Here is a 15,717-nt window from a genome sequence, read left to right as displayed (position 1 = left end):
CTGGGCAGCCTAATCCAGGGGTTGGCAACCTGCCTATGGCTGGGGTTTGGACCTGGGTAATTTTTGAGGACCCTTCCAAACAAAGCCACTCTAGGACTCTGTAATCATCCAGTATTTCAAAATGCTGGTTATTACTGAGTCATTCTCTGTTCAGGTCTAATTTGATCAAAAAAATTATCCTTAGCGAAATTGTCATTATTTTTTTATATCAACCAAACGACCAAAATGTGAACGATTAATTTTGACAATTAATCAAAATCTTGAAAAATTTCATTTGATATAAAAGCAGAGCACAAGATTATGAAAACATATGTATTACAAACAAATCAGATAGCATGAGAACGTGAGGCAGTTCACAGAAGGATAACATTTACAGTCATAATATCCTGATGACGATGATTTATAACAAATACAAAATCCACTTAGTGGCATTTAACACATGCATGTCAATAAGCAGCTGTTTCTAGTTTCCTGAGTTAAACTTATGCAGAGCTGCCCTATACAGGAAAGGGGGAAACAGAATGGAATGACATTTGGTGCTCATGACTGCTATTCTGTCAAGAATGAGATGTTTGTTACAAATGTTCAGCCTTAAGATTTTACTTATACAATATGATTATTGTGAGGAGTTGTGTACACCAAACCCCCAGTGCTGTCTTGAGATTTCTGTGAGCTGCTTATGGGCTGAATTCAGAATTTTACAAATTTCAGTAGTTTTAAAAAAACATGATTTGTCTCTTATAATGTATTTCCTGGTTGTTGGTTGGTTTTGTTGTTGTGTTTTTTTTCTATGGGGTAGGGTAGAAATATTTATATTTATATTTATGAAATACAAACTGTTGACTTCTCAGTGAAGTCATCATGCCTGGAGGAAGAGCAAACTTGAAGCCTCTTGTTACACTAGGAATAAAATCCTAACGCTAATCCCAAATAGTTTCGACTTGGTTTCATATCCCTAATTGTTTGTTTTGTTTGTTTGTTTGTTTGTTTTCATTTTAACAGCGTATTTGTGGATGCTACACAGTACCCACCTCTTAGAAAAATGTTCCAAATGTATGTGGACAGTTGGACAAGATGACCTTAGAGGTCTTCTCTGTGATTGATTCTATGAAAATACCATCTTTGCTTAAAACCTGGATAAATCTTTTCCCCCTGCTTTACACCACCTATATCAAAATAAGTATTCTTAATAAAGCAACCACATTAGACTTTTAACTGGAGAGTCATAAAAAGAAAGTGAAATAATGTAATTGGAATAGTGTTTCCCTTAGGGGAGTTATAAGATGTTGTGAAAAGATAGAATTAGTCCCTCTTGAAAGGGTGAATTGAGTGGGGAAAAAAAGTGTGACTACCGAGGTCACCATTTTCTTTTATGCTTTGATGGTTGCATGATGGTTATGAATGTTTATGAAAAAGATTATACAATCTGCCAAACCAGTAAATACAAAGACCCAGCATTGAGTGGTATCCATAGGATATCAGCGTTTAATAATGTCTGTCTTCTTCTTTGACTGGAAATAAATGAGGGCTTGGGGATTATTATTTTTTATTTTTTCAGGAGCTTTTCTTTGTTTGTTGCATGGCTGTTTGAGGGCAGATTTACCTCCTTGTTTTTCATAAATATTAGCATTCAATTTGCATTAAAAAGACAAGATTATGAGCTCTTTCAGCTGAATCTATTAATCTTAGTGGTAGGAAGTCTGCCAGGCTATCTTGTTTGGATGTTTTAAAGTGATTGAGCATATAGTAAGGTTATCTGCTTTTTTTTTAATTTTTTTTTTTTTCTTTTACTGGCATTACCTGTGCAGGAGGATGTGCAGTATGAACAGCTCTATTTCAGAGTTACAGAGCATACTGCTGTATCTTGCAACTTCCACAATCGCATCTTTGGTTCTGCCTCAGTCAGTCTAGTCTATCTTCTCTGTACCATGTATTTTGCATTCCTTTTCACTGAGCTTAATAACCTAAAACTTCCTCACTGTCTGGTTTTATTTGTATATAAATAATAAACTGATACAGAATTTCACATTTCGTCATCATGACAGTATATGAGATGTGAGTACTTAGTGCTTTATTATTGAGTGTAAGTAGCATCCATAGACTATTACTGCTTTATGTGGCACACAGCTCTCTGAGTTCTGGCTTGTTTTTAGCAAGCTGTTTTGACTTGCAAACAAATCAGTCAGTGCCATGTAAACTGTGCAAATCCTGCCTGAAGAGCCAAAGCTTCCTGACATATTTGTCAACAATCCTGAATGAATAATGTTAAGTGTACTGCTGCACAGATTTTCAGCAAAAGACAGGGGTTGCTGGGGTTATTGTTGTTTTTTTTCCCTAGGTTTACAGATTATAATTCTTCATGCATAAAAACAGTTTCAGATTATACTGGTTCTTAATCTGTAGTTGCTTATCAGGGCTCCTTGAAACTAGCCAATATACAGAACTTTTGGCATGCTCTCTGATTCCTGCAGTCTTTGGAACAGTGACCCACTGCAATCAGCTGACAATTAGGAGCCTGCAGCTGTGCCCTTAGAGATGTCATTCATAATCATGACAGAGCTGTTAATGCACAGATTTCTGATAAATTCTGTAGCAGCTATAAAGGTTACTAAAGATAACAAAGTGATTAAGTTGAAAAACATCTAGCACACTGTATGATTCTACACATGGTAAACATTTTGCTATTTTCTGACTTATGACTTCGTTTAGAATGACTGAAGAGTATAGACTAAATAGTCAAATACAAATGAAATTGTTTGGGAGGACAGATGTAATTCCATTGGCCTTATGAAAGCGTTATTTCATTAAATCTCATCTATATAAGTGCACCAGTTCTGTTCAATTAAATCAATACTTTGTGATGGCAAGCACTGGGAATACCCAGAGCACGTAGGCAGGCTCTCCTAACTTGTTGAGTACCACAGAAAAGGAAAAGGCTTTTAGAACTCACTGGCTGAGGAGTAACTGAAATGCTTAAGGAGCCCCTTATACAGTTACTGCTGTGAATGCTTACATGAACCTATTGATCTATCTGCCTTCTGATGAGGTGTTTCTCTCACTGATAATTTTCCTCTGCTGTGGATAGCACTGTAGGGCAATCCTTTCTTGATTGTTTCATTTCTTTCAGTGAGTTCTGTTTTAGAACAAGATGCATTCATCAAAAACAAAATGACCATTTAATTACTTTGGCCTACTGTGAATGGAATTTGCTGATCCAGCAAAATGCTGAAGAAGATTCTGCTTTAAGGATGAAGTTAAAGGTTTTAGTGTCACAGGCACCTATGTCCTGAAAATTCACTAAGTCTTTGGAATTGGAACTTGGTTTGCAATCCATGTCTTTTTTGGCACCGCAAAGCTGTTAAGAATGATAAACCTCTTCTACATGTAAGAAATGCTGATTTATGCACGTACCCTCAGGCAGGACTTGAGGTGATGGGACAAGGAGAAGGTCCCACTATCTTGTGACCTGCTATGAAGATTGGTGGGGAACATCACCTTGAGATGCCTGAGATGTATGCTACATGCACAGCTTAAAATTAAACGGATGAGGTTTTAGTGTGGTCTCTGACACAAGCAGATCTCTCCACTGTGTTAATTTTTACCTACTGTGTGATGCAAATTAAGTCTCGCACCTTATCTCATTGTCTAGTAAATAATGCATAGGCTCAATGATGTGTCTATATAAAACCATTGTCTTCTAAAAATTTTCCTGCGTAACAGCTGATATGCATTTCCATAAATACTTCTGAAAATGACAGCGTGTAGTTTTTACAGTAGTTTTACTGTGGAGCTCTGTCTGCCTTTCAGAGACTTAACAGACATTGTCAATGCAGCTGAAAATTCAGCTGAGGAAGAAAGTATCATTTTCATTTTGTGTCACTGGAGCAGGCGTACTTCAAGTATGTTGCAGCTTTTAGCAGTGCTGCTGGGATTCTATTCCTTTATTTCAGCTAGTGACTCATACTGCAGTGCAACCAGAGGCATCACATTCACATCACCTATCAGCTTATTATTCAGGGCAAAGCAATTGTTAGCACGGTAAAATATTCCACTGAATACTTTGTGCTTCATTTATGAAATATTTGGTTTAAAGGAAAATTCTAATCTCTTCATCCTAAATCATCTTAATATGTCTCTGATATCCCCCAGACCTTCTACTAATGTTATTTCACGTTTTGTTTTTGAAGCAGCCAGCAGTGTGCTTGCAATCACAAATCTATCTGCAGCCCTGCTTCTATAACGGCACAAGCTAAACACCAATGAAACTTTGCAGAACTTCTCACTCTGCTTTCATACATTGCCAGAAGAATAAAGTTTTCAGCAAGGCTGATTATTTCAGGACAGAAGCTGAGATATTTGGACCAAGTGTAATAGTGAGTTCCACAGCTAAACTAGAAAATGCTGTTTTTTCCTTCTTTATTGGATTTTCACTGCGAAGTTCATCCTTTATATTTAAACTTTTTTACTTCTGTTTTCACTTGAAAACCAGGATTCTGGGATCTTCTGTTTTCCACAAGTATTACATAATTTTCTTACCTGTATTTTTAAAGAATGTCTTATCCTTGTTTTTGGCAAAACAAAGCTCTAACTGGTCCTACCAACAGACCACTGGATGACTATTCTGCTAGTATCTGCAGGCTCTAAAGGGATTTAAAACTAATCATTTCTTAAGTATTTCCCTTTCTTAGAGGAGACCATAACAGTAGGAAAAGGACAGAAAATCGGAGCAAGTAAGAAGCTGAGTGGACACTGTAGCTAATCTCATGATGTGTTCTCACCAATAGTAATTTCCAGTGAGTTTGCACAACATTTCAGAAATATTCTGGTTTCAAATACATTAATTCATAAACACTCAATTAAATTAAATGTCTCAGGACATGCTGCTGTTTTGCAGGTATTCATTTTCATAATATACGGCTTAATTACAGTAAGATTAAGCTGAGGTATCTTTATTTTTTCATTAACTTCCACTAAACCACAGTGGCTGGCCTAATAATATCGTCCGTCTGCTTGTTTCTACCAAGCATGTTTTATTTCATTACCTCTTAAATCCTTTTTAATTCTTCTGGAACTATTGCCATAGGATCCATTCATGCTTTCACTTTAATGAAGCAAATTGGAGCTGGTTTTAATGTGTTTCTGCCATAAATTAAGCTCTGTGACTGGAGAGACCTGTGAAGGATTCAGTTCAAATCCAGTAAATTAGCTTGTTTAACAAATTAGTAGCAATGAAATGGCCAGGAAAAAAAAAAACACAAACAAAAAACCAACACCTTTTTAATCTTGGCTTTTTGTTGTTGTTGTTGTTTTTTTAATGTCACCTTGCAGAAGATGTTCAGGCAACAACATTGGTTTATCTGTGAATGAAGGACTGCAGCTTTGTGAATCACCTCCCTGCACCCATTAATTAAAAAAAAAATTACCCTGGAACAAGGTAAAATGATGGTCTAAATGAAAGCTTCCATTAATTCTTATTGTTTCTTGTTTTAGCCTTTAAACAGCTGTGAAAGTATACTGAAGCTCAGGGAGTTTTATTTTTAGTCCAAACAATGACAGGACAAGTCTAGAGAGTATGGAGTAAGTAGGATTTGTGAACCCTTTGCCATCAGCAAAGGCTGAAAAAAAATGTTGATTTTTTTTTTCCTTTGTTTATTTAATTTAATATAGTCTTTTAATTCAGCAAGACCTGATTTATTCCAATTCTATTCTTCTAGCTTTTTTAATGCTTATTTTTTGAAAGGAACCTAATAAATAGTATCCTTATACTTGTTGTAGAGTATTTATGCAGGTGTTCAGAGATTACGCCACTGTAGAAGTAGAGGAGAATATGTATGCAAGATAATCTAATCTTGAGTATTTCTTCCCAATAAATATGCATTTTAGATACAAACCTTTAGTCATCTGCTTAAAATAGGCAGGAAGAAAGTGGGTTGGGGGGAAGGTAGTTTTTTGTAGATCAGTTTTGCCCGAACTATCAGTGAGCTTCTGAATGAAAGGCTATTTTCTCCACAGCCCCTGATGCGCTGCCATCACAACCTTGTGGACAGAACGTGAGCTGTTTTAGGTGTTTTAAAACTGTGAAGTCTCCTGCACACCATAGGATACTTCTGTTGGAAGAGACTTTCAAAGATCATCAAGTCCCACTGTTTGACCCTGGCAGTGCTAACAAAAAGTTTAAGCATATTCTTGTGTATATTATTCAAATGCCTCTTCAATACTGGCAGGAGAAGAGGCATATGAGTAATCAATTATCAGTAATTACTGATGACATTAATTATCTGTATTTCATGTCAGATGTAGTTATTTGTAATAACCTTCATGTATTTCTTGTTAGAATTTTGTCTTTGCTTTCTCCACTACTCACTTTGTCCCAGAAATACAGTAGCTACGGATCAGAAAATGAAGATAGGGGAAAGTGAATGGAACCTGATGAAAGTTGGCTGGAAAGCAGCCATGTGGAATAATCCACAATTAGAGCTGAGCGCTGTATTGGCTGCTAATTTGTCTCTTCATTTGTGAACTGTAAAAAGACTGATGTTTGCTTTTCTGTTTACTTTCTATCAGTATTTCAACAACCAATGCAAAAATTCAGCATGATCCTCCTGTTTCATGTTTGAATAAAAACAGCTATTCTCAGAACATGGTTATCTTTTTAATAAGCTGAGCCATCAGGTTGTTTGCAATTTCAGTGAACATTTCTGGTATTTCTGGATATTCTAAGTTTTTGTAGGTGCACGGGATACACTATCCTTTCTGCTACAATTTCTGGGTAAAACAGTACTCATGTCTTGAGAAATACACGAAATAGGTGACTGAAAGCCTAAGCTTTAATGCAGTTATGCTGAACACAGCATTTATCACCCATGAAAATCTCAAGTCAACTGACTGCAGTAACCTGAGTAAAGACCTATCCCATGTACATACTATCAAAATTAGAACAAATTATTGATGTTAACAGGGAAAGTACCAGAGCTTATCTCTAAGTAATGCCCATGGAAGTATTCCTAGAAGTGTTTGATTCTGTTTTTCTGTAAACTAAAGGATCAGTAAGGTATGCCTGCATTCCATCTCACAGCTAACATTTTTTCACTCAGATCTCTAACACAGAATCCAAACTGGACCATCAATGTTGTTAGTAAAGGAATGTTTTGTCTCAGACCTTAAAATCACTAACTTAATTTTCCCATGTGGATGCAAATCTGAATGATGAACAAAAGAGAAGTGAAAGAGTGAGCAAGAGAACCAAGCTGCATTACACTGAATTTCCTTTGAGAGTGACAGTGAAAATGATCCTTTTTCTTGTGATTGTCATCCTCCCTCAAAAACATGCAAAAAATATTTGCAAAGATTTGATCACAGTACAAATAGGAGTGTGTTTGCTCATTTGTTGAGTTTATGCAGTAAGGAAACCAATGTGCTGCTGATCCACAATGGTGCAAATGAATGGTGCCTGTCTGTCAGTATATCTGTCAGCAAAGAAAACAAACAAAAAATAAATAAATATAATAGTAATTATTGTACTTTGATACATTTCTCCCCAAGGGACCTACACAGCTTAACCTTCATGACAATCGGTGATAGTTGACTTGGATTTTTATTCCCTTCACTGCTGTTTGAATTGTATTCCTGAAAACATTTTGGAACTCAAGGGAATCCAGCTTTTAGTGGTATGAGTGAAGGAAAAACACTTCACTCTAGGATGACTCAGGACACGAGATCTGTTTCTCCTACTAATTTACCACAGAAAAATTTGCTAGAATTCTGGAAATGTTAACACTGTTTAAGAGGCCCTTTTGTGCATTTGTCATCCATTTACCATAATAGAGAGCTACTTGACTGGGAGATATTGCAGGTGTTGTGTATTACAGAGCATTCAAAGCACTCCCTACGTGTTACAGCTGATACACAAAAGATCATTTCAAATGCTTGAAAATGAAGCAGTTCTATAGTAATGTGACCATATAAATGCATGTGAAAAGACAATACGTTGTCAGAGATCCAATTCTCTGTTTAAAAAATGTGAGGAAAACATAGGCAACAGCTGCTCAAGAGAAAAATACTGTTTAATACTACAGCCTGTAGTAGTTGTATATGAAACCTTAGAATCACTGCACTCTGCAAGATGCTGTCACTGAAAACAGACAACTCAAGACCAAATTCATCACCCTATTTTCATTTCTATTTTTTTCTCTAAGGACTGAGAATTATTTGTAAGCTGTCAGACTCAGTGCTGGATAAAAGTGCTATGCTGTTTAAATTAATAAGCTGAGCACTGTAGAGAACATACTAGTAAAGGATTCCTGGACACATATAGCCATTTAAGGGTTAATTTTGGTATGAATACAGCACTGACAGAAACTCTTACACTGTGCACCATTCAGACTTTTTTTTTTTTGACTTCACCATTACTGATCTGCACCTATTAATCAACACTGTGCAGTTTTTATTTATGTTTAGAATGACATAAAGAATGTCCTTGGTACTAATGATGCAATGTTTTTTGGATTCTGTTTTTAACCATATCCCTTATTGGTGATGTCTGTATCTCTTGGACGAGTCTAGCTAATTTATTTGCTTCCTCCTAAGGGCTGCAGCAGCAATACAGTGACTCAGCTAATCTAAATTGTTATCTGTTCTGGCTGGATTGAAATATTTTCTTTGTATATGGAACCAAGAAGATCCTCAGTTTCAGAAGAAAATTTATATTAATTACATGTAAAACTGGGTAACTGATTTCAATTATTTGTCAAATTACGTGATAAAGTTAAATTTCGTGCAAAATATAAGTATCTGACTGTTACTGTACATTGCATTATTGTTAACATTAATATTTGTGCCTGGATATTGGTATGGGAAAAAGAAGCTTAATGGAAAGCACAATGAATCTTTGACATAAAATGAACGTTGTTGTGCTAATAGGACAAACATTAAATATTTTCTATAAATAAAATGGTAGGCATTGAAATAAAAATCTCCCCTATAGATCTTATAACTGGCAAAAGTGATCCTGTCTTGCAATGAAGCATCATTTTAGGATTCCCGACTTACAGGAAAACCCACTTATGTTAGCACTGAGTTCTTTCTCCTTTATACTCTCTTGCAAAATAGCAGGTGTGGGTAGAGGCATTGCCTATACTATGATATTCTCTTGGAAAAAATGTCCTGTCAGCTATCAAAACTGCTTATTTATCTGAAGGCAGAAATTAGTATAACTTGAGTGTCTCTCCTTGTCACAATAAATGGCACAGAACAAGGTACACCCCTGCAGGGATGCCCACTTTCTAGATCAGAGGTAACATCAGTGAAAGGAGTCAAGCTCTATTTGTTTTAAGTAAGACCTTATGTCTTGCTTTAGGGAAGTATTTCTCTAAGAGTTCTTGAGTTTTAATTTCCCACCTCATGACACTTCACACTTCTCTGATTTTCACTCGCAAGCTGTAAAAATCGTTCTGCTAAGGGATTGGAGATTAGGTTTTTCATGCTATGCCATTGCTAAATACTAATTATTCAAATCTAAATGTAAGGCCTTAAAGTCTTATAGAGCCAAGAAAAGGTCAAAGGGGCTGACTCTGTAACTACATGCTATATAATATTTATGGAATTCCCTAATCTATTACTTTACTAAGAAAAAACCTTCCAGTATGATCCTTGATAAGGGAAAAGTATTGTATAAGCAAGAACAACATAACCTAGTGTGCATGCTTCCTATTGATTTTATTTCACACTGAAAAATACAGAAATAAGATTATTGTAACACAGCACTTCTATAAGGAAAGGGAAGGAAGATTATTACATACCTCTTAGTTGCTGTTAAATCTTGTAGCATCTGAATGTCAAATGTCAGATTATGGATCTGAAACAGAGCAAGAGATAAATGAGAAAAAATTAATCTCTCAAATAACCTGGGAGTGATTTTAAGTATGATTTCTTAATTGTACTTAAAGCACAATTACCTTCAGAGTGATTAAAACATACTATTAGTGAAATGCAACTGACTCACATAAGAGCTATTAAGTATCAGAAGTTAAAAAGTCATTATTTGTTAAGACTTTCACACCCTGCTCAAGGCTAAATCTGTTGTTCTGTCTTGCACCAGCCTCTTCTGTTTGTTTCAAAGGGACGAAAGGAGTTTTTGTTTTTTCTTTTTACTCATTTGTGGTCTCTGAAAGGAGCGTCACTCTTAACAGATAATCATAAAAATTGATACGACCATTTTAAGAGCAGTTACAGCATATCAACAACCATTACTTCAAGAGTTTAATTCACTGTATCCCATAAACATTGTCACTGTGACTTACTATTCTTTTTGACAGTGCAAAATATAGAGGTAGGTTGGTACTTGCATTTTGTACTGCTGTGAACGTCATAAAAGTTTGCTTTTGGAAAGCACTTAGACATCCATTTTAAGTCCAATTGATTATTCATGGGTTCTTAAGCATCTGTGTTTCTTTAAATGGCCAAAATATTTATAGAGAGGTATACCATAAGAACATTAAAAGGCATAATGATTGTTATGTAAACAATGGAAGAGTGTTTCCATGAATACAGCACTTACTACATCATGATTTTGCAATGTTAGCACTAGCTAAGGGAACTCAAAACTATACTCTGGCTCCCTCTGAGAAACCATCAGGAACAGGTTGAGAGCCTGTGGGTTAAGATTCCGAATGGAACCAGTAAAGGACAGATGGTGATCAGGGCCTGATCAAGGCGAGTCTGTTGTCAAGGTTTTTTTGCTTCAGCTGCAAAAACTGTCCTCCTCGCATTCTGATGGGGGGATTTCAACCATTTGGATGTCTGCTGGGAAAGCAGCACAGTGCGCTTCAAGTGATCCAGGAGACTTCTGTAGTTCATACATGATAACTTTCTGGTTGAGGTATTGGACAGATCTATCAGAGGTGAAGAGTGTCTGGGCCTGGTTCTCACCAAAGCAGAGGAGACCATCAAAGACGAAAAGGAAAAGCACATTCATGTGTTAGCACAGTGCATCTGTGGGTATGCATATGTGTGTCTGATATAATTCAAGCCTTCAGCTCCATTTTTAGCAGAACTTTTTTTTTTTGCTTCTTCGCCTTTTATCTAGTATTCATGCAGTATTCCTATTTATTTTTATTCTTCAGATAACAAACAACATAAAATGATGTTACAAGGTAAGGTGCAAGAGCATAAGTACAGCACTGAGAAGCTGTCCTATAGAAACATATTTAATCTGCTGACTCCATCAAATTCCAGTGATGCAGTCACTGTGAATATATATGTTTGTTAATCATAGCTCCTATGGCTTATTTCTTTTTGTAATGGTGACTCTCCTCCACACTGAAAAATTTCCACACTTTCCTGACAGAATTATCCCAACATTGCATATGTAGTCTATAAGCAGTTTGTTTGGAAAGACTGGTATTTACTCATGTGCAAAACAGTAAAAGGGTCTGTTTTTGAAGTTGTTATATGTTACACAAAATCAGAAGGTTAACTGTTTCTAAATCAGTCTTCTAGATTGTATGAGGAAACATCTCTCACTGAGACACAAATAAGTTACCTGCTTCTGAGATCAGTAGTACAACAAAGGCTATGCTTTCAAAACTAGAAGAGTAGAAAGCACAAGAAAGACAAGTCACATAGGCATACTGCATTACTGATACGCTCCTCTAGAAATGCAAGTAAACTATATTTGATATATGCTTTATTTATAATATATGTATTTCTTAAACATGTCCTTTAACATACATTGAATTTGTCAGTCAATTCATGCAGTTGTTCAATTTTTGCTGTAAGCTCTCTTTAAACATTAATTATTTAGATTTCTGTGGCATGAATATTGAAAAATTTGAAAAACTGCCTTCGGTCTTAATAGAAGTTTGTCTGAGTAAGGCTGGCAGTATTTGACCCTTCAGCAATTGCACAGTAAAAAGCACTTGAGGTTTCTTTGTATTTGCATTAATGTATTAAAAAATAAATAAAACCCTTAAAACATGGGATACAGTGAGCCTAAACATTAGGTATTTATTATTGGGAAATGGAACACAAGATTGCTACTAGTATTGTAGCTTCCACAATTGGAATAAATCATGGGACAAACTATTTTAATAGATTGTCTATTCCATAATCATTTATTTGTTCTATAGTGATTAATCTCATAGACTGTAACCTGTCTTTGTCTATACAGAATTTTCCAAGATTCCACTTCTCAGCAAGCATTCCTCCTGAGACTAAAAAAGCTCTTTTCTGCCCTACTACTTCATCCACGTTCAAAGCTTGCAAAGGTAAAAGTACTGACTCATATATATATATATGTATATATATATAGTTTATAAATTACGTCACGATTTTTCTGTATAGAAGTTACTGGACTGCAGAGCACGGTGAGTGTGTAATACAGTACTTTGTTTTTTACTTTTTCTTTTTTCTTTTTTTTTCCAAGAATGTTACATGGATTTTTGTTCAAGGAAATACTGCCAGAGGATCATTTGCTTTTGTACTGTCAAGGAGACACAATGTTCCTTTTGACATCAGTACAAGTTAAGTCAGTTTGGTCATTGAGCCCCTTGGAGATTACAGCATCTTCTTCCATGCTCCTGCTGCCCTCTCTTTGGGATTGTTATGGGTGAAGGAAGAAGCTCCTGTCCTGGCAGCAGAGAGGCTGTTCTCCTGGGACAGAAGTGGGAGAAAAGTGGAGTGCTTTTTATTGCCTCCTTAAATACTGCTACAGCCATCAAGTTCTTTCTGACTGCTGGAATTGTAGAGTTATTTAGGTTGGAAAAGACCCTTCGGTTCATCAGCTTCAACCATCATCCTAACACTTCCAAATCCATCACTAAACCATGTCCCTGCTGGTTCTGAGTAGATGACACATCTTATTGTATTATTCTTTAAGCCTGAAAATTGCAAGATATTTACAGAAAATAATAATTTAAGCATTTACACAGAGAAATAAAACCGATCTTTTTTGTAACTGGAATGACCCTGTGCCTGATAGAATGTGAGGAAATGGCCTCAAGTTGCACCAGGAGAGGTTTAGACTGGATATTAGGAAGAATTTCTTCATGGAAAGGTTGGCCAGACATTGGAATGGTCTGCCCGGGGCAGTGGTCCAATTGCCTTCCCTGGAGATATTTAAGAACAACTTGTACAGTGTATTTCTTGCCAATGCAGAACTGTGTAAATTGGTATGCTTATAAAATGTGAAATTGGCCAGGTAAATATTTACTAAGCTGACATAAATAAAAGAGAGCTCTTGTGCCTTCATTTACGTTGATACATTTGAGAGTAACGTAACCTGAAAATTTCTAAATGGAATTGCAATCAGATATTCAACTCAAAATATAGAACACCTCTTTACCAGACTTTGTATGCCTATCTGAGCAGAGAGAAATATCTCTTGTGTTACAGTCATGCCTTACTCATGTTACCATGAGCAGTTGTCTACCTTTGTGAACAGCTATTTTCAAGGATGAAACACCGGAAAAGTAAAATTTCATCAAAAATCTCTGACAAATACCTTGAGAAGTCACTAAGCATTGAAGCCACTGCCCTTGAATGCATTAGCTTCACAAATGCAAGGTCAATTTTCCCTTTAATTCTGTGGTTTTGCTGCCCTCCTCTTTATGTTTTAATAAAAAAATGTGAAAAAATTAAAATATTTTGTTACTTATATATGTTAAGTATATTATATATTTTATGAGGGCTGTTCCAAAGGTAACACCCTCTATTTTATTATGTTGGCCCATGATGTCATTGGTGGATGTTGGTGGGATGGCATAGAGGTTGAATCTTCCTACCAGTATTCCATGATGTTCTGTTGCTGTCTGACAGAGGGGCAAGCTGACAAAATGGCATCTGACATGGAAGTGTGTACGAAGCAAAGATGTGGAACTGAATTCCTCTGTGTAGAAAACATGGCACCTGTTGACATTCATCAGCACTCATGAATGTTTATGGAGATGAAACAGTGGATAAGAGCACACTGAGGTGGTGGGTGGTGCATTTCAGCAGTGGCAGCAGTGGCTGCGGTTCACCTCCTCCAGTACAGGCTTTTAGCAGTGCAGTCTGCAAGCTCCTGTTCATTGCTGATGAAAATGCATAGCTAATGGTGGTGCCTGTGTTGAAAAACAGTGTTTTGTAGTTGAGGATTTGCTCTATCAGTTTCTGTGCTCATTGTATCTGTTGTAGTTTCTATGGAAATAAATAGGCGGCATTGCCTTCAGCACAATGTACTCATATGCAGCCCAAGACAATTCCCCCTAACTTAGTGCATCCTAGGCAAGCAAAAGGTTGGACTCTCATGGTCTAGGTAATAAAAACTTAGGTGTTTAAATGATCTCCTGACAAAAAGAAAAAACAGTTTGGTTAATTTGTGCTCTCTCTTGGTGATTTGTTCTCTGTGCGTTCTCTAAGTCAAAATATAGGATTTTGGAAATATAGAAGCTGATTTTGTGTCCTTTCTAATGCAATGACTTAAACAGTTACTCCCCGGAGTGCCTATTTTTGCCATATCTTCATATGGCTTAGCTGTACTTCTGCCACCTTGGACAACAAAACACAAGGAAGATCAGAAATAGAAAACTGACAGGTTTTTGCTTCAGGGACATCATAGCAGCAGGTGTTTTGGGAGAATTCAGTGAGTCTGTCTACTGAAAGTAAGGGAAAATGGGACTGCTGGAGGTCAGACACCTCTGGTGAGGGAAGTTGTCATGATGTATTTGGAAAATTGCATATTGGACATTTGGAAATGTTTGATAGAAACAATACAGGATTGTAAGAAGTGCATCACAGGTGAAATGAATTTGAAATTTTAGTCTTTTAGAATAAGAAATATTTCAAATTCAGCAAATCCATTGCACAAATGTTGCTCTCATACCAACAATCAGCATTCACATAAGTGACTAAAATTTGTGTTTATGAAGAGCATTATATAACTATCCTGCTATCTTTAAGGGAGAAAAATATTTAAAGAAAAATCGGCCATAAATAAAGTACAGAAAGGGGTATATTGTACTATGATCAAATTTGTTTAGCAACTCCTGTAATTAGAGATACTGTATGTCACATTTATACGCTGCATTATATCCTTGTCAGGAAAGGATACTGAAACATCCACTTCAGCCCTCATTTTCTGTTTCCTTTATACGTATGTCCTTTATCAATTGCAGCTATTATCTGCCATATTTCTATGGAAAATATATGACAATTTTTGATGACCTACTGGTTTAAATAAATTATGAGGCTTTTAACAAGGCTGAATCTCTGCAAGGATAGCTACGTTCTAAAGGAGTACATTCCTTGTTTGCCTTATTTTCAGCACAGAGATTGTCCAGCACTTACTGAGTGCCTACTGTTCCGAACTCCATCATGCTGTCAGCTATCAGCGTTCCGTCCCCTTGGTTCTGTCTCTGTTCTTGCCCTCACCTGGCTGGCAGGCAGGAAATGTGTGCACTGCTTTCCTACTGCAGGCTTTGCACCACAGGCAGTGAGAAGCCCTGCACCCTCCTGGTGTGGGCAGCCAGCTTCTGCCTGCTTGCAGGCTGAGCTGTATGTGCACAGCTGGACATAAACACAGCTAGAAGCGCACCATTAACTGACACATATGAAATGTAATTCACACAAATAATGGAACGTGTTGGGTTTTTTTCTAACCATGTGGTGCACAGAAGCCCATGTGGCTCATAGTACACACTAGCACATAATTCAAAGAAAATACCTCCCTAGATTCTTCCCATT

Source organism: Excalfactoria chinensis, chromosome 12 (assembly GCF_039878825.1).
Source record: "Excalfactoria chinensis isolate bCotChi1 chromosome 12, bCotChi1.hap2, whole genome shotgun sequence".
Lineage (NCBI taxonomy): Eukaryota > Metazoa > Chordata > Aves > Galliformes > Phasianidae > Excalfactoria > Excalfactoria chinensis.
This window is presented reverse-complemented; position numbering follows the sequence as displayed.